The sequence below is a fragment of the Callithrix jacchus genome, chromosome 12, assembly GCF_049354715.1.
Source record: "Callithrix jacchus isolate 240 chromosome 12, calJac240_pri, whole genome shotgun sequence".
Lineage (NCBI taxonomy): Eukaryota > Metazoa > Chordata > Mammalia > Primates > Cebidae > Callithrix > Callithrix jacchus.
In genome coordinates, this window is record NC_133513.1 from 38,081,635 (window position 1) to 38,107,277 (window position 25,643).

The following is a 25,643-nucleotide window of genomic DNA, read 5'->3' on the forward strand; positions in this document are numbered from 1 at the left end:
TTAACTGAGAAAAAAGAAACACACTTTGATAAGTTTACCTTATCCTTCCTTTCTTCTTTAGATATATATGGATCGTTTGTCTTTGAAATTCAGTTCATGCTCGACAATTTTCCTTGAAGACAGCACAGCCAGCTGCCCTCATTTTGAAACGACACTAAAATCGTGAGTACAACTATTAAAATTATTTCAGCCATTTGATTGTCCTTTTCAACCAGTTTAAGAAATTGGAGTCAACTCTATGTTGATACCAGATTCTAAATATTAAGTATCAATTTCTCTTTTCATCTTCTACATCATGGTGGAAGGAAAAATCTCTTAGCAAATAAGCAATTTCAGAAAAGGTGTTGCTTTTTTTTATGCCTTAAAAGAATATTGAATGCAGTGAGAAGAATAGGTTGTCTTTATTGAATGTTTTTTATGAAAAATTAGTTTTTCAATGCGTTGCAGGCCTCAGTCAATGTGTACTACTTTGGACATTAGTCTTAGAAGAAGGAACAGTTTTTTCTCCTCTGGCACCACAGTGTATCTGCATTTGAATTTCTCCCATCGTGCATGAGCTCCTCATGGGCCACAAAGATGCACTTTGAGAGCACTCTGGATGAAGTTTATTTTTTAAAAGGAACAACCACCAACACCATCACCACAGGGGCTGTCCATGGTACATTATTATCATCTCCTTGGTTATGAGTGTTGATTTTTAGAGCACAGTTTGCAACGTGCTAATTTAGAATATTAATGTCCTTATATTTAAGTTTTCTTTTCATTCTAGAAATATAACTAGCTATCTTATAAACAATTTTGTTTTGAATGCACTAGCCTTTTTAGCAAATTCAATTTTCAGTAACTTTTACTTTAATTAAAAATGGCAGGTTTACACTCATAATAATGTCACTTTTCTCCCTCCCTTATAACAATAGTTGAGATGAAATTTTGTTTCAGCACAAATTGGAATCAAATTATGTCTTAGGTGCTGAGCTTTGGGACCTATTGAGTAATCACTAAATGTCTGTAGTCAGCCAAGTTTCTTCAATTTTTTTCTTCTTGTTTCTTTTCTTTTTTTCTTTTTGAGATGGAGTTTTCCTCTTGTCTTATTGCCCAGACTGGAGTTCAATGGCACTGTCTTGACTCACCACAACCTCCACCTCCCAGGTTCAAGCAATTCTGCCTCAGCCTCCCAAGTAGCTAAGATTACAGGCATGCACCACCACAGCCAGCTGATTTTGGTTTTTTTGTTGTTTTTTTGGAGAGTTGAGGTTTCTCCGTGTTAGTCAGGCTGGTCTTGAACTCTCAATCTTAGGTGATCTGCCCACCTCTGCCTCCAAAAGTGCTGGGATTACAGGCATGAGCCACCACACCTGGCTGTCTCTTAAATCTTTGAGCATAAAAACAAAAAAACTACTTTGGCTAAAGTCCCTGGCTGCTTTTGAATGCAAGCGATTTTTATGTGTTAGCATAGCATGCCAAAGTAGCTTTGAAGATAGTCTTGTTCAAACAAATTTCATGCTTTTTTCCTCATTCTTCTAATTTTTAGAAGTCTACTTTTAAAAGTAAAGTAAGTTTTAATTTGCCATCAGCAAGTTTGAGATGATCATTTGGTGTATTCACTCTTGGTGAAATAGAGGTTTATTGAGCAAATTAATAGGGCAAATTGGCTTCAGGAAAAGATTTTGAAAAACGTTCATCACAAATTAGTAGTGCACTGTTATCAGTGGGATAGGTGGAACTCATTGGGATCACTTTTGCAAAGTTTGTCTTCAAAATACATGTCTGCAAATAAATACATGTATCCTCCAATCTCCACTTTCCCTCTTTCTCCAGGCACTGAGAAGCCTTTTAGGAAAACATAGCATCTTTATGTGAAGAAAAGCATTCCAGAAGGTTCTGATTTTCATCACAACTCAATCATTTCAAATTTTGCTGCACATTGAAATCACCTGGGAAACTTTTACCAGCAACCCTGATGGCCAAAGTTATATCCAATGCTAATTATTGAAAATGAGGCAGTTATTAAGTCTTCTCAGGTGATTTTAATGTGCAGCAAAATTTAGAGCCACTGCCTAATTCGAGTTTAGGGCAAGAAACTGCTCCTATTTGGACCTTGGGCAAGTCAGTTTTAAGATTTGTTTCCCTGACCTGTAAAATTAGTGTTGGATTAAATGTCTTGTAAGGTCATTGGTCCTGTCCAGCATATAACTTCAAATTCTGTGATTTTAAAATTTTTTCAGCGATGAAAACTACTTAACACACTATAGAAGTATCCCTCTGAAGTGCTAATGTTACAGGCTTTCTAAAAAGTGCTGATATTGTATTGACCTATTATTAAAATTGAGATTTGCCTTCCCTCAGTTATTTTGAACCTCATTGTAGACACTGAGGGCAAATGGAAGCACATAACTTATGTAAGAGAACCTCTTGTTTTCTGAAACAGAGCATCAGTGGGTAACTTAGGAATACAGTTACATATATCTGAAGAGTTTTGTGTGTTCATAAATATTTCGTTAAACTAACTGAAGATACCTGCCATTGATATTACACTGTATCGTGCTACACTACCTTGTTAGCACTGCTTATTTTAGGATTGCTGTACCTATTATTGATGTCATGTGAGCTTATGTTTACTGATATATTTTCTAATAATTATGCAAAAGCCATAGATATAAATTGCATGAGTCAGGGTGTGGTGGCTCAAGCTGTAATCCCAGAACTTGGCTGAGGCAGGCAGATCACTTGAGGCCAGGAGTTTGAGATCAACCTGACCATCATGGCAAAACCCCATCTTTATTAAAAATACAAAAATTAGCCGGGCATAGTGGCACCAACCTGTAGTCTCAGCTAATTGGGAGGCTGAGGCATGAGAATTGCTTGAACTCGGCAGGTGGAGGTTGTGGTGAGCCAAGGTTGCTCTGGGCAACAGAGGAAGACTCTGGGTCACACAATAAATACATAAAATAAATTGCATGTGATTAAAGGTTTTGTGGGTAGAAGAACATATAACAGGGAAATATGTTATTATTTATAAATTATAATCATCAGCAGAAACATGTTTTCTAACAGGGTATTGTATTGCCTTGCATTTTTATTCTCATATTTTTGCTAAAACCCAAGAAATGAAAACAAAGTGCCTTTATGATACTTTTCTGAACGACAAGGTTTTAATTTCAGGGCCTCTAGGAGAGTTTCCACCACACCCTTTTAAAAAAAAATGTCTTCAGACCTAACAATTGATAATATCTATTGTTATATTGAATGTTTTTCCTTCCACAGTGTCGCCTGGGACTTATATTTTTTTATCAAGAAAAGGTGAGCTTTTAAAAAAACTGTCTTGTTATTCTGGCTAATTACTTTGCAAGCTATGAAGCTCTTTAGGTCACAGCTCTGGACATTGAGAGCTGTATCGGGCCTACTAAAATATCCAAGCAAATTATTTGTGTTTTCTTTGGTTCATAACACTTTTAATTCTTAAATGATTGGGAATCTCAAAGAGTATGTATTTATATTTAATTTTAATTTTATACTATAAAATTGAGATTTTTTTTCAAAATATATTTTTAGTTTAGATTTCACAGCCTTACCACTGTTAATATCTTGATCTAGATAACGCTTTGTCACAAGGACCGTCCTGTGCATTGCAGAAAGTTTAGCGGCACTGGGGGCCTATACCAAGTAGATGTCAGTAGTAACTCATGACCCAGGTTGTGACAACAGAAAATACTCCTTGAGAACAATATTGTTAACATAGATTTTTAAATGAGAAAATAGATTTTCTACAACAAAAAGTAGAGTAAAAAGTGTGTCATGTATTTATATTATTGAAAACCCCGAATGTCACACTTAATAGAAGACAGCTGGATTCTCTAAGTCTTTCTTTGCAATTTGCTTTAAGAAGCAATAAGATGGCCAGGTGTGGTGGGAGGCACCTGAAATCCCAGCACTTTGGGGAGGCCAAGGCAGGCAGATTTATTTGAGGTCAGAAGGTTGAGACCAGCCTGACCACCATGGTGAAACCCGTCTCTACTAAAAATACAAAAAACAGCTGAGCTTGATAGTGCATGCCTGTAGTCAAAAAAGGGAAGCAATGACATGACCTAATCTCATGCAAATATGTAGTTGGTAAAAGGTGCATTTTTCAAGCTTTGAGACAGCTGTGGGTGTTTAATAATAAGTGAAAACTTGACAAGTGCTACTTTTTAAAATCAGTTCTCACTAATCTGTCTTGCATGGTAAGTGGATCTTTTCCCCCATACTTGCATTTATACTATCATGCGTTAGTTATTTGGAATATATTGGTTTATGTTTTATTGTGTCAAAAATCACTTATAACCACCAATATTATTTTAAAAGTCTTTAAGTGTTGAAAAGCTGTCAAGCCGACAGTAGAAGGAGCGAGATTTTCAAAGTCCTCAGGAAAGCTTAATTTATCATTGGGAACACATATTCATTTATTTTTGATAATGGTAGTTGTTTTTTTTTTTAGACTGAGTCTCACTTTGTCACTTGGCTGTAGTACATTGGCATGATCTCAGCTCAAGCAATTCTCTCACCTCAAACTTTTGTGTAGCTGGGACCACAGAGGTGTGGCACCACATCTGGCTAATTTTTGCGTATTTTTGGTAGAGACAGAGTTTTACCACGCTTTCCAGGCTACTCTTGAACTTCTGATGGAGCTCAAGCCATCTACCTGCTTTGGTCTCCCAAAGGGTTTGGATTTTAGAGGTGTGAACCATTGCACCGGCACAGTAGTACTTTTAAATAAAAATGATGATCTGTGAAAAAAGTGATTGTTCCGCTCACAATTAAATCATGAATTTTTCTTAAACACAACCATACTGCAGTCAGCAGAAGTGCTTCTTCTTAGCTTTCTACTGATTCAGAATATTGAAGAGACATGTCAAGATTTAGTAACACCATTAATTTTTACCGCCTCAACAAAGACATTCTTAAGTATTTTAGACTGCTTTTTAACTGTAAGGGACAATAAAGAACAGAATTACCATCAATGTAATTGGTACCACTTCCTTGATTTAGGCTGAGAAACCAGCAGTTTTATCCATTTTTGCTTTTATACAGTTATGGCTGGTGTTTATGAAAAAGTCATCAGTGTCTTTGTATTACTTTCTCAAGTAAAAAAAAAATTGTATCAACTTTCTGAGATTGAATTAGTATGATTATCAGAACAGTGTTCAGCAGACACGGTGGCTTAGGCCTATAATCCCAGCACTTTGAGAGGCCAAGCAGATGGATCACCTGTGGTCTGGAGTTCAAGACCAGCATTGCCAGCATGGTGAAACCCCATTTCTACTAAAAATACAAAAGTTAGCTGAGCATGGTGGTAGGCACCCCATAATCCCAGCTACTCAGGAGGCTGAGACAGGAGAATAACCTGAACCTGGGAGACGGAGGTCGCAGTGAGCCAAGATCCCACCATTGCACTTTAGCCTGGGCAACAAGAGTGAAACTCCATCTCAGAAAAACAAAAACAAACAAACAAAAAACAAAGAAAAAAACAGTGTTGACCTCTTAGGTTTTCTCAGAAAGGGTCTTCGGGATCCCCAGAGGTCCACAGAGTATATTTGGAGAACCACTGGTTTATCACACAGGCACAATGCATTAGTTTTACAAAGTTTAAAGTTAATCAGACTAGCCTCTTTTAAAATAAAAGGGCAGATGAGTTTTTAATCCAAACAACAGAAAATAAATAAATTCATCATGAAAGTATACTACAGAGGACTAAAAAGAAAGGAGGCTAGGAAATCGGAATCACGTTTACATTTATGAAAGTTCTAAAGACTTTATTGCCCACGACTACTGCTTTGTAAAACATGCTTGTGTTTCAGTGTGTGGTTAAGAAGAGAGAAAATATGTTTGGTGTATTGCCATTGCCTGTTAGGGAGGGTCGATACCTATAGGCAGTTCTGACTGGTTATTGTGGAAAAGACTTCACAGTGCAGGATATGATGTGCTGAGGAAGAGGTCAGAAAACATTCTGCAGGGCGGGATCCAGGAGAAGAATTTGTAAAAACTGTTTGCTTTGGTGAAGTAAACACCAAAGCACATAGGAGGCATTTTTATACTAAACAGGTATTATGCTAAGATATTAACAGTTTCTGAAGTAATGCACATTCTTATTTTATAGAGAAGGATATCTGTCTTACAAAGTATTTGATGAACATGTATACCCATTGAAAGTAAGTGGCACTTTTATTGAGGTTGTATTTTTATCATAGACTTGTATTTCTTTCATGCTGATGTCAAAGCTGTCTTTAAATTTTCCCCATTTCGTGTTGCATTTAGTCCTCTTAGGTGTTGTAAAAAGAATGTGTTAGAATAAGAACTGATCTGTAGCTCTGTTTAGTGAGTGAACTAGTATGAGTAAATCTATCAAAATAACAAAGACAGTTATTAGTAGCATCAAGCAATATGAGTATATGTAAATACTTTTAACACAGAAGCATGACATTTATGAAGAGTTAAAAATAATTTAAATTTATATCAACCTTCATGTTATAAAAATTTTTAAATTTACTTCCTCAAGTACATAATAGCCACATGTGGCTAGTGACTATTGTTTTTAACAGCGTAGGCTTAGAGCCTCATGGTTACAGGAAACTGTATTTTCTCAAAGTTTATTGCAGAGAATGACATGCCATCAGTAAGACATTAAAGCCTAAGGGTAGCTTACATTTAGACAGAATTATGTGGGGCAAAGAGTAAAAAAGAAAAAAAAATTTCTGCCCTTTAGCTCATATGATTTTTAAGTGAATGTTGATGAGTATTAAATTATTTATGGTATTTTAAGATCCCACTGTTCATATTGTAAAAAATGAAAGACTTCTCACCAATCAAAATCATTGTAAATGGTACATGGGCACAAATGTGAACACTGCTGTCTTAAGAGTACTTCAGGTTTTCTCTTCAATGGATACTTACATTGCATCCTTTCTTCTTTCAGCACAGAACAGAAGAATACATTATGTATGATCCTTCAGAGACAATGATTTACAAATTTATACGTACCGTGTTATATGTAAAAAGGCTAAAGGTTGCTGACGCCATCATAAGTATGGTAAGATATTTCCTATTTATAAAGCATCTTTAGAAATTGGTCTTGTAGAGCGGCCTGGCCAACGAGGTTAAACTCTGTCTCACCCAAAAATACAAAAATTAGCCACTCATGGTGACATGCCCCTGTAGTCCCAGCCACTTCAGAGACTGAGGCAGGAGAATTGCTTGAACTCAGGAGGCAGAGTGCAGTGACCCAAGATTAAGCCAGTGTACTTCAGCCTAGGCAACAGAGCAGGACTCTATTTCCAAAAAAAAAGAAAGAAATTGATCTTGTAAACAGGGTAGTATGTTCCTGATTTTAAGTGAAAATAGGTTTCTGAAATTATCTAAGAACTTTAAGAGAAACTTATGACAGGAAATACACACATTAGAGTTGAATCATCATTATGGCTTAAATATTGCCTTGGGTTTATGATTACAGAACAATTGCCATTAAAGGCAGCAGGAGGGATTTCTGATTTCTCCCCCCACACTTCAGTGCACACATGCACATGCAGTGTGCTCACATCCAGGGCATGTGGAGGGCTTGGAATGAAGAACAGTAACAAGACCATCTGGTTCATGGGCAGGAATGCATGCCATTGTAGGTCTAAGCTGAGTCCCAGGGTGTATCCCCAGGCAATTCTCATGTATGTTGTGATTGAGAGCTTCTGCCCTCAGTTCATTGTTCCTTGGATGTGTTAATCTACCTTGGTGGGCAGAGTAGGTAGCAGAAATATTTGGGCTGTGATTGTGATATGGCCCCTTACTTAACCTGATGAAACAAAGTCTTTGTCGAACATAAGAATAAAAGGCATCTTTCTGGTCAAAACCAGAAGTATTCTGCTTTTTCATAAGAGTTCTTATCACAGCACTTAAACTGAGTTAAATCAAAGGCCAATGCTGTTTTGCAGGTGTACATCCAACGACTTATACAGTATGCTCATATCTACGTTTGTTCAGCCACCTGGAGGAGGATTATCCTCGGAGCCATTCTTGTTGTCATCAAGGTTCGGAGCAATGTGGCTGTGTGCAACAGGGACTTATGCAGGCGCTTTGAGAAAACTACCGTTAACGATCTGTAAGTTTGTATGGTTTTTGTGAACTTTCTAACCATTTTTGAATACTTTATTTGCTCCCATAAACTTCAACACTTTGAGAAATACTTTTAAAGGTTACATTATGCAGATAATAAGAATGGGCATAAACACCACTCTTTTTTTCTCCCCAGTTTTAGAAGAATAGTTCATATTTTTCACTATTCATTGTTGGGTCTTGGTAAATTGCCATTGTAATAATCTCATAAATGAAAAAGTATTTTTCTGGTGAATGTTTTTGGCAAATACCTTACCAGTGTACAATGAGAAACATAATAGTACAGTCAATTTTCTTACGGCTTTTACAAGCTGTCTGCAAGTTCTAGTCTCTTTGTGAGGAGCGGACATCTGGTCTTTGAAATAATTGTTTGCCCATTGACAGGTCTGGGGCCTCTGCATTGTGAAGTATAGCTTCACCCTGAGCCATACATTGCATATTTGCGTTTGCCAGTGTTCTCCCACTTTTCTCTAAAGATCCGTTTTATAGAAACCTTGAGATACGGAATAGCCACAGTTCCCTGTGCCCGTTTTCTCCCCATTAGGAGCATTGCATCACTGGGCTGATGAGTTAGAAATTCCAGTGTTCCCCTCAGGCAGTCTGAGAAACATTGCTGGGGCATCACCCAATGCTCACCACACTCAGGAGGTTCCCAGGGCATTAATGCAACCACAGCAGCACTTGAAGGGCCCCAAGTTATCTGTGAGAATGCAAGAAATCTTTCTAAATCATGAGGGTTGCTCATAGACAGCAACATGACACTGAAACAGGAGCTTCATGGGTCTTTCAGTCTGGCCTCATGACTGCTGTAAAGGGAAGGGTCTTGGAGCTGGTTGGTAGGGTGTGCCAGGGAGGCATTTCCAGGACATGCTCTCACAGTGTCCGCTAGACAGCGAAAATGGCTTTGTGGATGACACTTAGGAAAATCTGAAGGAACACCTCTTGATGACATGGAAGCATATGAAGCGTATGAAGATGAAGATCCTCAGGCTGTGGCAAGAGGTTTTAGTATTTCAGGTTTTTTGTTTGTTTGTTTTTACATTTGCCTATTACTCCAGATAAGACTGTGATTCAGGATGTATGCAGTCACAAATAGAAGTCTCTGCCAATTGTGCTCCCCACAGGAATAACAACTTTAGCAACTATCTAAATAAAAAAGCACCTCCATAAGAACTGAAAATTATTTAAATGTTCATATGATGTGACTGAACAGCGTAGAAAAGACCGTCTTGAATTGTTGATGCCACCACTGAACCTGTGGCAAGGAGAGAGGCTACATGCTTGGGGAAGGGAAAGCACAGCAGCTGCAGGACTTTGCCTGAACTCAGTCCTGCCTTGTCATAGCAGAAAGCAAAACAAAGCTGAATGCACCCAAAGAAAAAACATTTAGACTAGCCCCAACAATAGGGGAATTATTCATCTCCATGGTTGGAACTTGAGTGATGAAAGCCTGGCTGCCATGGGATAAAATAGTCTGGGGTCCTTAATAAACCTGAAAGACTGTTTAGGTCACAAGAACTGCAACTCCTAGTGCCATCTGGACAGACCTAATGCTGTCCCAGAGGTCATGGCCACAGGGGTGCTTGTATCACTCCTCTCCCAGCTCCAGGCAGCTTAGCACAGAGAGACAGACTTCATTTGTGGGAAAGTAAGTGAAGAAGTGAGTCTGGGCCCATTAATCTAGAGAATTCCTTCAGGTCTGATCTCAGATTACCAACGTGGAACCTCCACAATTCTGCAAAAACCAATGACATTCTTCACAGAAATAGAAGTAAAAAAAATGAATCCTAAAATATACAGGCAACTACAAAAGACTCAGAATATCCAAAGTCAACCCTGAGCATAAACAGACAAACCTGGGGGAATTACATTATCTAATTTCAAGTTACCCTCTAAACCTGTAGTAACCAGAACAGCATGGCACTGTGATTAAAAACAGGCACGTAGCCCAGTGAAACACAATAGAAACCCAGAAACCAATTCATACATCTGCAGTGACCTCATTCTCTATGAAGATGCCAAGCACATGCAATGGGTTAATGACAGTCTGTCGGTAAGGGGTGCTGGGATAACTGGATATCCACATGCAGAAGAATGAAACCAGGCCCTTATTTCTTAGCTTATACAAACATCAAATCAAAATGGATTAAAGATGTAAATCTAAGTTGGGCGTGGTGGCTCACACTTGTAATCCCAGCATTTTGGGAGACCAAGATGGGAGAATGGCTTGAGCTCAGGAGTTCAAGACTATCTGGGTAGTGCAGTATCTCTGTCTTTTAGAAAACTAAAAATAGATTTAAATCTAAGACCTCAAATACAAAACTAAAATAAAACCTTGGGAAAACTCTCCACAATATAGGACTGGGCAAATATTTCTTGCATAATGTTTTATAAACACAGGCAACCAAAGGAAAAATGGGCAAATTAGGTCACATCAAGTTAAAAAGCTTCTGCGCAACAAAGGAAACAGTGAAAAAAGTGAAGTGACAACCCACAGAATGGGGGGAGGTATTTGAAAACTATCTGACAAGGGATTAATTACCAGAATACTTAAGGAGCTCAAATAAATCCATAGAAAAAAAAATAATCTGATTTTTAAAATGGGCAAAATACCTGAATAGACCTTTCTGAAAAGAGGACACTTTAGGCGGCTTGGTGGCATGTGCCTGTAATTTCAGCTGTTTAGGAGGCTTAGGTGTGAAAATTATCTGAGCCTGGGAGGTCAAGGCTGCAGTGAGCTGTATTCTGCCATTGCACTCCAACCTGATTGACAAAGTGAGACGTGTTTGAAAACTCCTTAAGAAAGGCATACCAATGGCAAACAGGTATATGAAAAGATACTCAACATCACTATCATTGATGTTCAGAGAAATGCGAATCAAAATTACAATGAGAGATCATCTCACCTACTTAAAATGGCTCTTATTGTAAGAGAAGGCAATAACAAATGCTGGTGAGGATATAGAGCAAAGGTAACCCTTGTACACTGTAAGTGGGAATGTAATTTAAATACAGCCACTATGGAGAACAGTTTGGAGGTCCTCAGAACTAAAAATAGAGCCACCACATAATCCAGGAATCTCACTGCTGTGTATAAACCCAAAAGAAGGGAAATCAGTATGTCAGAGAGATACCTGCAATTCTCATGTATGTTGCAGCACTATTCACAGCAGCCACGATTTGGAAGCATTCTGAGCATTCATCAACAGATGAGTGGCTAAAGAAAATGGTTCATATACTCAATGGAGCACTCTTCAACCACAAAGGAGAATGAGATCCTGTTATCTGCAACAACATGGTTGGATATGTTAAGTGAATTAAGCCAGACACAAAAAGACAAAATTCACCTATTCTCACTGATTTGTGGGAACTAAAAATTAAAATAATTTAACTCATGAAGATATAGAGTAGGAGAATTGTTTGCAGCTGCTGATAAAGTAGTATGGAGGATGAGAGGAGTAAGGGGTGATGGTTAATAGGTGCACACATTTGGTTGGAAAGAATAAATAACATCTAGTATTTGAAAGCACAACAGGGTGACAACAGTCAAGAATTATTTAATTTACATTTTAGAGTAACTAAAAGAGTATAATTGAATTATTTGTAAAAAAATAAATAAATAAATAAATAAACACATGCTTGAGGTGCGATTAATTTTCCATATACCCTGCTATGATTATGACACATTATAGGCCTGTATCAAATAATTATATATACCCCATAAATATGTATACCTACAATCTACCCCAAAAAATTTTTAAAGACTTTCATTCAGAATTACCACAGTGTATATTTACAGTTGAAATGAGGCTTCTTGTAACCAAGAAGAGACTAGTGATGGTTGGTTGCTGTTCAAATGGCTGCTAAGTTACCACTTTGCCAATAGTATAAACTGAATTGTCATGGTGATATTGCTAGTAGCCATTTTAGTAAAGGATTTAACAGAAAATGAACGTCATTTGAAAGTTGCAGAAGCTAAAGTTCTCTTAATCACTACTGTCATCAATTTGTAAACTGGTTTCTTTGTGTGAGTGAATGTGTGTGTGTGTGTTTGTGTGTGTGTGTGTGTGTGTGTGAGAGAAAGAGAGAGAGGGAGGGAGGGAGGAAGGGAGGGAGGGAGGGAGATGGAGTTTTGCTTTTGCTGCCTAGGCAACAATGTGCAATGGGGGGATCTTGGCTCACGGCAACCTCCGCCTCCTGGGTTCAAGCAGTTCTCCTGCCTCAGCCTCCTGAGTAGCTGGGATTACAGGCATGTGCCACCACACCCAGCTAATTTTCTATTTTTAGTAGAGATGGGGTGTTACATAATATTCAGGAGCCTGGAGCGACCAATGGGTGAAACAGGAGGATTTTATTGAGGTGGCCACCAGCTCGGCGGATTTGCATCCCCAGGCTGAGAGCCTAACAAAGACAGGGCTTGATTTGTTATACAGCCAGGATGACATAGCAACTAACAGGTTTACAGAAGCCAGAGAAAGAACAGTTAACTTGTGACATGTCTTGTGATGTATGTTATGGTTGAAAATTGCATTTTCAGAAACACGTTGCACATTCTTTGGTGTTATATTACCCCGTGACCTTGCAGCTGGTCTGCAAGAAAAACAGGAGTCCTGAGATGCCTGGGAACTTTGCTGAAAAAGTAGGGAGAGTAGATAAGGTAGATTTGATAGGGAGTTAGTTAATTTCAAGCAGAGCTAGGGGTTAGGTTTTATATTGAACAGAACGAGTAAATTTTATTATGTAGCAATTACAGACTACTAATGTTATTATTTAATTTCTTTCTTCATGGGTTTCTCCATGTTGTTTCTCCATGGGTCACACTGATCTCGAACTCCTGGTCTCAGATGATCCACCCATCTTAGCCTCCCAAAGTGCTGGGATTATAGGCATGAGCCACTGTGCCCAGCTTGTAAACTGGTTTCTTGAAGGGAGCAAAATTTGTAATGAGAAACACTTAGCTCCGCTATAGTGGCAGTTAAATTGATCTCAAGACCTACAGCTAATCTGGCGGGGCTCTAGCTCTAGTTCCAAGGTCAGAGAATACACAGAGAAATGTGCAGGTGTCCATCACTCCAGAGACAGTGATGACAGAGGCCAGCCCCAAGATGACCAGTTCTACATAGTGCCATTGGTGAACGCAGAAGCATCGGGAGCTATGCTCTGAAGAGGAGCTATGCTCATGATCTTTGGAGATTGAAAAACATTACAACAAAGTGTTTAATGCACATTTATCTTGTCCCTCTACTGTTGATTGTTTATAATGGTCTCTTTTTGACTGTAAATTGAACCTTTTAAAAATTAGTGTCTATCAGGTTTTTTTCAAACTTTTCAACATCGATTAGTCTTGTTAGGATGTATTTCTCTTCAGAAACATCACTAATTATCAGGGAATTTCAAATTAAAACCACAATGTAATATCACCTTACTCCTGCAAGAATGGGCCATAATTAAAAAATCAAAAAATCATCTATGCTGGTACGGATTTGGTCAAAGGGAACACTTACACTGCTGATGGGAATGTAAGCTAGTACAAGCACTGTGGAAACAGTACTGCCATCAATCCAGCAATCTCACACTGGGTATCTACCCAAAGGAAAAGAAGTCATATGAAAAAGACAAATGCACATGCATGTTTATAGCAGCAGAGTTTACAATTGTAAAAATATGGAACCAGCATCAATGCCCATCAATTAATCGGCAAAGAAAATGTCGAATATACATACCATGGAATAATGCTGAGCCATAAAACAGAATGAAATAATGGCCTTTACAGCAACCTGGTTGGAGCTGGAGGTCGTTATTCTGAGTGAAGTAACTCAGGAATGGAAAACCAAATATGTATTCTCCATGAGACTCCAAAGTCATAAAATGATACAGTGGCCTTTGGGGACTAGAGGGGGAAGGTTGGCGGGGGGGGGTGATGGATAAAAGATTGCATATTGGGGCTGGGTGTGCTGGCTCAAGCCTGTAATCCCAGCACTTTGGGAGGCTGATGCAGGTGGATCATGAGGTCAAAAGATCAAGACCATCCTGGTCAACATGGTGAAACCCCGTCTCTACTAAAAATACAAAAAATTAGCTGGGCATGGTGGCATGTGCCTGTAATTTCAGCTACTCAGGAGGCTGAGGCAGGAGAATTGCCTGAACCCAGGAGGTGGAGGTTATGGTGAGCTGAGATCGCGCCATTGCACTTCAGCCTGGGTAACAAGAGCAAAACTCCGTCTCAAAAAAAAAAAAAAAGATTACATATTGTGTACACTGCTCAAGTGGTAGGTGAACCAGAAGCTCTTATGTCACTCCTAATGAAATTATTCATGAAACCAAAACCACCTGTTTCTCAAAAACGATTGAAATAAAATTTAAAAACATTATTGATAAACATATATATACACAGACACACACACATATACATGTAAGTTAAACCGAGCAGCTTCTAGTTCAAAAATTTGCCGTGCTTATAAAGGGTATGCGATTCAGCCATTTAAAAACAAAAACTGCTGGGCGCAGTGGCTCACACCTGTAATGCCAGCACTTTGGGAGGCCGAGGCGGGTGGATCATGAGGTCAAGAGATCGAGACCATCCTGGTCAACATGGTGAAACCCCATCTCTACTAAAAATACAAAAAATTAGCTGGGCACGGTGGCGCATGCCTGTAATCCCAGCTACTCAGGATGCTGAGGCAGGAGAATTGTCTGAACCCGGGAGGTGGAGGTTGCGGTGAGCCAAGATCGCGCCATTGCACTCCAGCCTGGGTAACAAGAGCGAATCTCCATCTCAAAAAAAAAAAAAAACTAAGGAGATACATATTCTGTAGGGATAACTGTTGTCTTCAATAACTACTATTAATAAACACGATCATTCTATGAAATACCATATTTTACACAGTTAAAATATGTTTATGGAAATACACAAAAGAGATTATGAAGTGCATATGTTCCTATAGTAAATTAAGTCCTGGTCAGCTGATTATTCATATCTGACTGACATTCCCATCATAGCCTTGTGGTTATTTGAATAGGAAATTAATGTTGGAAGTAGTTTCAGCTGGGTTTTTAGTGAAACCAGTGAGAAAACCTCATGTCTGCTTATATCCTAACTGCTTTCCATACCGGAGAACTTCAAGCATTTGTTGACTTAGCCAGTGGATAAAACATTGAAACATTAAAAGCAAGAAACCAAGTGTGCTGTTGAGATATTGTTTTATGCAATTAAGTCTTCACAGTGATTACTATGAGAGTGATAAGATTACTCCTGTTTTGTATTTATTTAAACATTTGACCAAGTGCTGGATACAGTGGTTCATGTCTGTAATACCAGCACTTTGGGAGGCCAAGGTAGGAGTATCCACTTGATCACAGGAGTTTAACACCAGCCTGGGCAAAAAGTGAGACCCTGTCTCTACAAAAGGAATTTTTAAAAATTGCCCAGTTAAGTGGAACCAGCCCGTAGTTCCAAGCCTTGAAAGACTTAGGTGCATGGGTTACTTGAGCCTGGGAGGTTGAGTCTGTTGTGAGCTAGGATCATGTCACTGCACTTTAGCCTGGGTGACCCTGTCTCAGAAAAATAAAAACAACCTTTGGCCAGGACAGGTGAATAATTATGCTGCAGAGGGCTGCTTCGAGCCTGTTCCCCAATCAGTGCATTCAACTCAACCCCACATTCTGTTGTGGCCAGGGGTGACAGATGCTGAGCACCTTGGGGTTTCATTTCTAACTCAACTCAGGAGAAACTGTGTAAGGCTGGCACCCTACCAGAAGGCATCTCATAAAATGAGTTTAGTTTAGCCAAGATGTCTCTCTCTGATCTTTCTACCATTGGAAGTGTAAAGAGTATTCCTGTCCCATAATAGTGACAGCTAATAAATGGCATTCATCATTTCTGTCATCTGATCACTATTGTGGTATCTTGGGAGTGACCATGAAGTCTGAGTTGTACAACAGAATGCTCAAGAATGATCCCGAGTCAGCTGCACAAGTACAGAGGAGGTCTTTCTCCTCATCCCAATCTTGGGGTGCTGGATTCAGAATGGATTGCAAGCAGCTGTGCCCTGTTTGGACATTAGCGTAGGAACCTACTTCCAAGTGTTTCAAAACAGAATTTGGAGCCATTCTTGTAGCTCAGTGTGATATTTTTAAATAACTAGAGAAAAGTTTTTTTACCTGACTTAATAAAAACAACTGCTATTAAATGCATATAGTATTGTCTAAAAAGTATCTACAAAATTGTATCTTCAGTGTTTTCTTGCAAAAGAAGTGGAAGTAATACAGAGAACCTTTCAAATGAAGAATCACTGAGAAACAAAATAGAAGTAGGGTAACATGTACTTATGTATCTTTTTGAAGATTATACAAGAATGAATTTGCATCAGGCTTTTCAATTTATGAACATGAGTAGGATTTCCCTCTAGGGAAAGTTTTCACATCAATGTTGAAGAAATTCTTAAAACTGTAAACTTTTCTGTATTTGGTAATCTACCAGGGTGCTTTCTTATATTTATAGGGTCTGTCTCCAGTGTGTATTATCATGGGTCTTGGAGAAAATATCATGTAAATGAAGGCATTTCTACATTCTATACATTCATAGGTTTTATTTCAGAAATGAGTGCTTATCTTCATGTGGAACTGGAACAACTGAAGACCTTAACACATGTTTCTATTTATAAGGAATTTCCCATTGAATCCTTTCATGTTTTCAGAGAAATAAAAAAGGTGAAGGCTTTACCATGTTTCTTAAGTTTATGTCATCTTTCTCCATGTTAAATGTGAATATGTCTTTGAAAAGGAACATAGGGAAAATCAAGTTTATTAACATTTTTTACATTCATGTTTCATTTTGGGTACTGGTTTTTTTCTGAGTTTTCAAAGGGAATTGGGAAAGTTGCACTCTTTCTTGTATTTCTTCACTAGATTGGGTTCTGTCCAGTGTGCGTTATTTCATGAATTCTAATAAACTAGAGCACATGATAGCCTTACCACATTTCTTACATGAGAATAATGTTTTTGAAGACAGCCCAGTGAACTAACATGGTCCTGTGTTTGTTCTGTTGGGTTTCTCCTTCCCCAGGAAAAAGTTGGAAATGAACTTCTTGGAGCTAATTAATTATGATACTAACGTTTCTAAAAGCGTTTATACCAGATACTACTTCCATCTTCGTGACCTTGTATATACGTATGGCCTGGGTTCACCTATTTACCTTCTTGACACACAAAGAGCATGGGATCTGCAGGTAAGGCTATGAAGTAACTAAGTGGGTTTTGAGTCAAACACCAGTGCCAACATTTATGACTATGTCATATGAAGTAGTGATTAGAAAAATGGAAAGCTTCAAAATTAACATACTGAAGAGCTTATTAACCTTTTGGCATTCTATTTCCTGTATCTCTTATGGTTTTTCTAAGGATTCACATTTTTGGGAAATTATAGATGTTATCTCTTTTGTGGCCGTAATTCAGCATGTTTTAATCAAATTAAATTTATTCTTAATGAATTTGAACGTTTTGAACCTTTGCCCTTGCAAATAATATACAGAAATGATTTCTTGCCATTGTATTTCTTTTTTTTTTTTTTTTTTTTTTTTTTGAGACGGAGTTTCGCTCTTGTTACCCAGGCTGGAGTGCAATGGCGCGATCTCGGCTCACCGCAACCTCTGCCTCCTGGGTTCAGGCAATTCTCCTGCCTCAGCCTCCTGAGTAGCTGGGATTACAGGCACACACCCCCACGCCCAGCTAATTTTTTGTATTTTTAGTAGAGACGGGGTTTCACCATGTTGACCAGGATGGTCTCGATCTTTTGACCTCATGATCCACCCACCTCGTGATCCACCCAAAGTGCTCGGAATTCAGGCTTGAGCCACTGCGCCCGACCTGCCATTGTATTTCTAATGATGTCTTCATACGTAATGCACTTACCACTCTTGACCACTTTTTGTTACCGGTTTTCAAATTTCTATCATTTTCTACTGTGTATTCCACAGTGCAGTCAGTCCCATGGGCATGTTAGAGAAACCATTAGTGCCTAAGCCAAGAGACATGCACTTAGACAGTATGAGGCATGCGTGTCTCAAGTACTGGCTGCAGGAAGTACATAGGATTTTACTGAAAATGATAACTTTGATGGAACAAAGTAATATTTATGGTTTGTGACTTTTGGTAAGTACACAGCAAAATTACAGCTGACAAGGATGAACATTTAAAATAGGCATGTTCTGTGGCATCGTGGAAGTATTTTAAAATAATACAATTTTCTACCATAAGCATAAAAGTAGTGCCTTTTGACGCCTAATCATTAGACTTTGATGACATTTCAATACAATTCAGCACATGCCTGCCCGGTTACAATTTTCTGTGAGTATATAATAACTTATAGATTGGGTAGAATGTGAATAGGTTAATAAACTAACTTTTTGCAAAACTGTGCTTTCATTATTTTTAAGGCACAAGTGCACAGGTAACAGATAATACTGTTAGAAGCCTGTCACAATACAGTGACATTCTGGGGAGCCCAATTTTTAAGTAACTTAATAAAGCAAGCTCCCCTTTGCTCCCACAATCTAATTCTAGCCCTGAAAGGAGATGGCCTAAGTAAGCTGCCAGAAGGGGGCGTGTAAACCTCAGCCAAAGTAGCTGTAGCTGAACTAGCTAAAGGATCTGCATGTGTGGCTTCCCATCAGTGGTGATTGTTAAAAGGATGGAACCCTTTTTAAAATTGTACCTCTTTTCTATTTGACATTCTTAGGCTTTATCAAGGATGGAACAATACGAAGTGTTCTATACTGGCATCACCAGGTCTTTGAGCGTTGATGATGTAACTACTCTTCAGCGCACCAAGGCCATCCTCTCCTGAAGGAAGAAATGAGGGGTCTTGTAACATCTGAACCCCTCACCAAAAAAGACAGGAAAATACCACCTCTCCTGCTAAATAACTAGAGAAGTTTGTATTTTCAAAAGAAGAAATACCTCAATTTAAGTTAACTCAAAGACAACTAAGATTGCCCTTTATAATAAGGAATGAGACCCTGTCAGGGCAACAACACAGTCTTCACCCTTCTGTTTCTTTTAATGTAAACAGAGTTATAGAAACCACTCCAAAGCGTAGGCTCCTTCTGCCCACTCACAGATGCTTGCTTAGTGTGTCGGCTGATAGCTGTGAATGGTGTCAGGCTTTTTTTGTTTTGTTTTCAGATGAGTCTCTGTTGCCAGGCTAGGGGGCTGTGGTGTGATCTCAGCTCAATGCAATTTCCACCTCCTGGGTCCAAGCCATTCTCCTGCCTTGGCCTCCCTCCTTAATTAAATGTTTTAAGTAGCTGGGATTACAGGGGCACCCGGCTTGTGTAAGGCTTTTAAAACAATGATTTAAATTTTTTAGATTTTAAAAGATAACTTTTTTGTTTTTTTAAAAACATTTTTTTCCCCAAATTGCAGTATTCGTATTCAGACATGTCAAAAGAGTTCATTAATAGCACAATCTTTTCTTCCTGAGGGTCCTCCCCTTCAGGTGTCCCAGCCTGCTTGCAGCAGCCATAGACGGGGTCTTTATACTGAGAGAAGCTACAGAGCTCTTGAAAGCTGGGAATGCATAGGCAGACATGATCAGAGTTGAGAATAGGGGGGTTGTGATGTCCTCTTTGAGGGAATAATTGTTATTGTCCTGAGGCTGTTTCTAGATATTGTCAAATAAATTCTGATGTAGGTAAGACGTGACTTTATTCTAAAGGAGTATTACAATGGGGAAATCACCAGGCATCAGATCTGCAAGCATCTCATAAAAGGCAGAAAAGGGCTGTGTTTTTTATGGAGGAGCAAGCAAGATTAGAAGGAAGGTGGGAGGAAGAGTGGAGAATGGCAAAATCAGATTCAAGCTCAGGGAATGTTTCAGCCAGAAGTCAGCCTGTTCTTAGGATGGGCATAAACGGGGTTTGTATGTTGGCTCAGACTGAAGGCAGAGCAGAGTCCAGGAGCTGGGGAAAGGAGAGAAACTTGAGCAAAGTTGTGATGGAATTCCTGGAACCCAGGAGGCAAAGGTTGCAGTGAACCAGGATTGCACCAGTGTAGTCCAGGGTGACAGAGTGAAACTCTATCTCATGAGTAAATGACTAAATATTTTAAATAAAGTCTTGTTTTAACCAATTATAATTTGTATTTGTGTAATTTTGTTAATATAAAAGACCCACCTCTGGAAAGACTATTAGGATTTTCTTCTTACTCATATTCAACTAAATTATATCACTCTGTTTTCTAAAAAAAAAAAAAAAAAAAAGGTGAAGTTTCCATAACTAATCTTATTATCAATTTACATAGATGATTCACAACATGCTTAGACTTTCTGTTTTGCCTAAATATTTTCTTTCTTGAACAACCTGGTCATTTTATTTTAGGACAAAAAATTTACCACACAAGATTCCTTCTTATATAAAATTGCTTTTTTTCACCTTTATCAAAAATACTTTTTTATATCTTTAAGTTTCTTCTCTTATTTCCTGGTTCCTATTACCTCATTTTATACATAACTTTTATAAAAGCTTTGAATTAGACAAAGATATTGACCTCCTAATAAGAACATTTAAAAAATGTTTTCCTACATTTTTTGAGTTGGAAATTATCCAGCTACTTCATATCTGTTAATAACCTTAGATACCAAATCATATGACAAGTTTGTTTATAACCATTTATTAGATTAATGTTTTATCTAGATGATGAAAACAGTGAAAGTCATTATTTAAAGTAAATTCCCTGTTAACCATTTTTATAGCTGTGAATTTCAGGTGTTTAAGTAATTTTCTTTTCTGTTTGAGACAGTTTTGCTTTTATTGCCCAGGCTGGAGTGCAGTGGTGCAATCTGGGTTCACTGCCACCTCCACCTCCTGGGTTCAAGTAATTCTCTTGCCTCAGCTTCCCAAGTAGCTGGGACTACAGGTGCTCACCACACAGGCTAATTTTTTCTGTATTTTTAGGAGAGACAGTATTTCACCATGTTGGCCAGGCTGGTCTCAAACTTCTGTCTTCAAGTGATCAACCCCCCTCGGCCTCCTGATGTACTCCCAAATTAGAGGCATGAGCCACTGTGCCCACCCTATTTAAATACTTTTCTTAAGGTTAAATATAAGGGTATTTTAACAATAACTCAGAATGTAGATGTTTTCATTAAGCCAAATTATTCCATGTCTTTTTTATCAAAAATTACACAAGCAAAGACCATTCTGTCTTGGGCCGGGTTGTATAGTTTTATAACCCTTATAACAAATCTTCATCGTATTCTGCAGGAATAAGCATGAAATCACGTGATCAACAAATGCAAAGAACGATGCTAGGAATTTTCACAGCATTTCTAATACTTTCTCAATAATTCAAAAGCCAGCTTATTTATAAAAGGTTTTACTTAAGTCACATAAATGTGAAAAAGCATTTGGCTAGTCTTTTTATTGATAAAATGGTTGACAAACAACGTACTTGTATTTTTCTTTAAGCCAATGAATTAGAGCTCTCTATAGTAGAGAAATATTGTATACACAACATGCAAATACACAAATCTATTTGGCATGCTGTCAGAAATATGACTTACAGATTGATGAGACCTCTTTCTCTATCGTAGACTTTTAATTTTTTTCTATTTTTTTATTTAAGTAGTTTTTGGGGTAACACGTGTTTGGTTACACCACAACAAACTCACCACCACAAAAAAATATATAGTTCTTATTTCAAAATGAATAATTGAAATAATTTTAATGTTTTTTATTTCTAACACTTGGTACTAGTGCTGGCTTGTTTTTGAAGAAAAACTGAACATTTAATATTATTTGGAACATATGTAGAAAACAGTTTCTGCTTTCTCGTTCTTCAGTGGTGACTTTTGAGATTTTGGTGCACTCATCACCTGAGCAGTGTACACTACCCAATGTGTATTGTTTTATCCGTCATCCACCTCCTGCCCTTTCCCCCAAGGCCCCAGAACCCATTGTATCATTCTTATGCCTTTGCACCCTCATAGCTTAGTTCCCACTTAGGAGTGAGAACCTAAGATGTTTGCTTTTCTACTCCTCAGTTACTTAACTTAGAATAATGGTCTCAGTTGCATCCATTATTTTGTTCCTTTTCATGGGTGAGTAGTATCCGTTGCATAAATGAGGTCTAGTTAACTCCAAGGCTGCTGAGAGTAGGTGCGCTAGAGACATGGGTGAGAGTGGGTAATTGCTATTCCCTAGGCCCTCCCTGCTTCATGAATACAAGCTGCTTTGGCACCTCTGGGTGGCACCTGCCAAGGTTGCTGGGACTCAGGGATGCAAGGACAGAAGAGGGAATACCTCTTCCTCACATACCCAGGGTATATCTGCTAGGAAGAGAAGGAAACCAGGTGTGCCTGCTCCCCTGCCCATCCATCTTCCATCTGTACCTTTTTGAAATCCATCCTGAACCCCTGGGACTCCTTCGAAAAAATATCTTTTTCTTTCTCCTCTTCTGTCCTGTCTTACAGAGAGGTAATTTTGTCTCTATACTATGGGACACTTTCCTCAGATGTATCCTCCAAACTGAGAAAAGTTATGTTTTCAAACCTTAAACTGGTTGGCTTAGGATTGGGCTCAGGGGAAGGGAACCCAGAAGGTCAACTTGCTGGCCAAAGGGCCAAGTTTCTTTTTACCAGTGGCCTCCCTCTCCTGTGCAAACTGGTAAAAGGCCTTGAAAGTTGTCTTTACCCCTCTCCTTATTTTGATTCACTTTGATTTGTTTTGTTTTGTTTGAGAATTTCTCTCTTGTAGCCCAAGCTGGAGTTCAGTGGTGAATCTTGGCTCACCAACCTCCACTTCCCACGTTTGGGAGATTCTCTTGTCTCAGGCTCCCTAGTAGCTAGGATTTAGTCACCTGCCACCATGCCCATGTAGTGTTTTGTATTTTTTCTATTTTTAGTAGAGACAGGGTTTCACTCTGTTGGCCAGGCTGGTCTCAAACTCCTGACCTCAGGCAACCCACCTGCCTCAGCCTTTAAAAAGTGCTGGGATTACAGGCATGAGCCAGCGCACCCGGCTCAATTTGTTTTGATACATGTTTTCTAATAATCTGGTGTGTGTTGTCTCACCTTCAGCCATCAAAGGTTGAATGGTCAAGCAGCTGGAGCCTTGGACAATGACCCCTTTTGCCAGAAACCCTTAGATAGGCCTCTGAGGGGACTCTGAGTGCTGTTTTCCCAAAACTGTTCCTCATAGTAGGAAGCAGCATCCTTATTCTAACAGCAGTTGGATGTACTCATTTAGAGAGAGGAATAAGGTGGCTGAGTATAAAGGAGTCATCAAAGAGCCTCCAACAGGCCTGCACACTGGGAGGAGTGGGCACTGGAGTGGAGCCTCGGGAAGTTCGCGCTGTTTTCTGTGTGGAGAGCCTGGCCTCTTCCTTTCCTGTATAAAACCTGGAATTCAATCTGTGAAGCAGGAAGCCTAGGCTAGCTCTCACTCTGCTGAGGGTCCCTGGTTCCTCTTTATCCTTTTATCCTTAATAAATTTTATTTTTCTCACCCTTCAAAGTGTCTGTGAGCCTAGTATTTCATGATGGTGTGACAAGGACCCTGTGTTTATTCTGGAATGTTTTCCGTTGGTCATTTATGCCTCCTCATTCATCCCTACCCGACGAAGAATCATCACAACAGAAAAGATAGTTCTTTACATTTTATTTCAAGATGAATAATTGAAATAATTTTCATGTTTTTTATTTCTAACACTTGATACTAGTGCTGGCTTCTTATTGAAGAAATACTGATTGAGCATTTAATATGACTTATTACTTGGAACATATGTAGAAAATGGTTCCCGTTTTCTTATTTATAGTCTAAAGAAAACCTGTGTAAACTCCTTTACAAAAACAAAGATTTTATTTGTTTCTATCTATCTTATAAAAATAACTTGAAGCAGATCTGACATTCTTGAATAACTTCTAACTCTATTTTTGGCCTGATTCTCCATGATTGTGAGAGAATAAAAATAAAAATAAATGAGTATTTATTCTAGTCTGAAGAAATTTGTCTTGACAATTTTTTTAAAAATAGAAGTTTCAAGTTTCATGTCTTCATTGTATTTTTTAAATGATTTTTTGAAACATTTCTACTGAATTGCTCCTTTTGAAGTCACTAGAGATAAAAGTTATGTAATTTAATAATTTATTATTAGGTTTATTACCAAGTCAACCATTCAATACTTTGTGTTGGCATATTTTGTGACACATATTAAGTTAAATTTTAAATAATTTTGATGTGATTCTAAAACAAGGATTTTGAAACATGAGATACATTTGATAAATTGCTGTGATGTTGAGATATTTGGCAAATCAATTTAATAATAATTTTTACAGAGAACACCACAAAGATATTCCTCAAGAAGAACAACCCCAAGGCACATAAACGTTAGATTCACCAGGGTTGAAACGAAGGAGAAAATACTAAGGGCAGCCAGAGAGAAAGGTCAGGTTACCCACAAAGGGAAGCCTATCAGACTTCCAGCAGATCTCTTAGCAGAAACCCTACAAGCCAGAAAAGAGTGGGGGCCAATATTCAACATCCTCAAAGAACAGAACTTTCAGCCCAGAATTTCATATCCTGCCAAACTAAGCTTCACAATTGAAGGAAAAATAAAATCTTTTATGAACAAGGAAGTACTCAGATCTTATTACCACCAGGCCTGCTTTACAAGAGCTTCTGAAAGAAGCATTATATATAGAAAGGAACAACCAGTATTAGCCTTTCCAAAAATATACCAAAAAGTAAAGAGCATCAACATAAAGAAGAATTTACATCAACGAATGGATAAAATAGGCAATTAACATCAAATGGCAGTAACCCTAAATTTAAGTCGACTAAATTCCCCAATCAAAAGATACAGCCAAAACCGAACGGAATGTTACATCCAGACCCATTTCACATGCAAAGATACAAAAAGACTCAAAACAAAGGGATGGAGAAAGATTTACCAACCAAATGGAGAGCAAAAATAAATAAAAAGCAGGAGTTGCAATTCTCGCATCTGATAAAATAGATTTCAAAGCAACAAGGATATAGTGGTAAAAGGATCAATACAACAATAAGAGCTAACGATCCTAACACTCAGATACATAAGACCCATAAAGAGATTTAGACTCAACAAAACAGAAAATTAATAAGGACATCCAGGACTTGAACTCAGATCTGGAACAAGTAAACAATAAATATTTACAGAGCTCTCCACTTTAAATACACAAAATATACATTCTCCACTTTAAATACACAAAATATTGATCGGCCACTATTAATACCCATTTTTAGAATAAAGCAATATTCCCATTCTCTCTCCCTCTTTTTCTTCCTCTTTCTTCCTCTCCTTCACTTCTTTTTTCTTTTTTTCTTTCCTTCTCTTCTTTCAAAAGAAAAAGAAGACTTCCCAGACTCCTCTGTCCCTTTCAGGTGAGGCTAGTTTTAGGGCCCTGAACTAAAACTTATTGGGGCCAAATTCCATTGGCTTCCCAGCTGGGGGTGAGGTGGCAGGGATGGGTCTCAG

At 38.4% G+C, this 25,643-nt stretch overlaps 1 protein-coding gene across 1 annotated transcript in view; it reads left to right on the plus strand.

Annotated features, from left to right (window-relative positions):
• LOC103791130 (serine-rich coiled-coil domain-containing protein 2) overlaps nucleotides 1–20,263 on the plus strand; it is a 60,373-nt gene extending 40,110 nt beyond the window's left edge. The window contains 7 exon segments of the mRNA XM_078345293.1: nucleotides 62–162; nucleotides 3,265–3,300; nucleotides 6,134–6,185; nucleotides 6,950–7,063; nucleotides 7,956–8,122; nucleotides 17,201–17,363; nucleotides 18,872–20,263. The gene's annotated coding sequence lies outside the window, so the exon portion shown is untranslated.
• The last annotated feature ends 5,380 nt before the right edge of the window (nucleotides 20,264–25,643 follow it).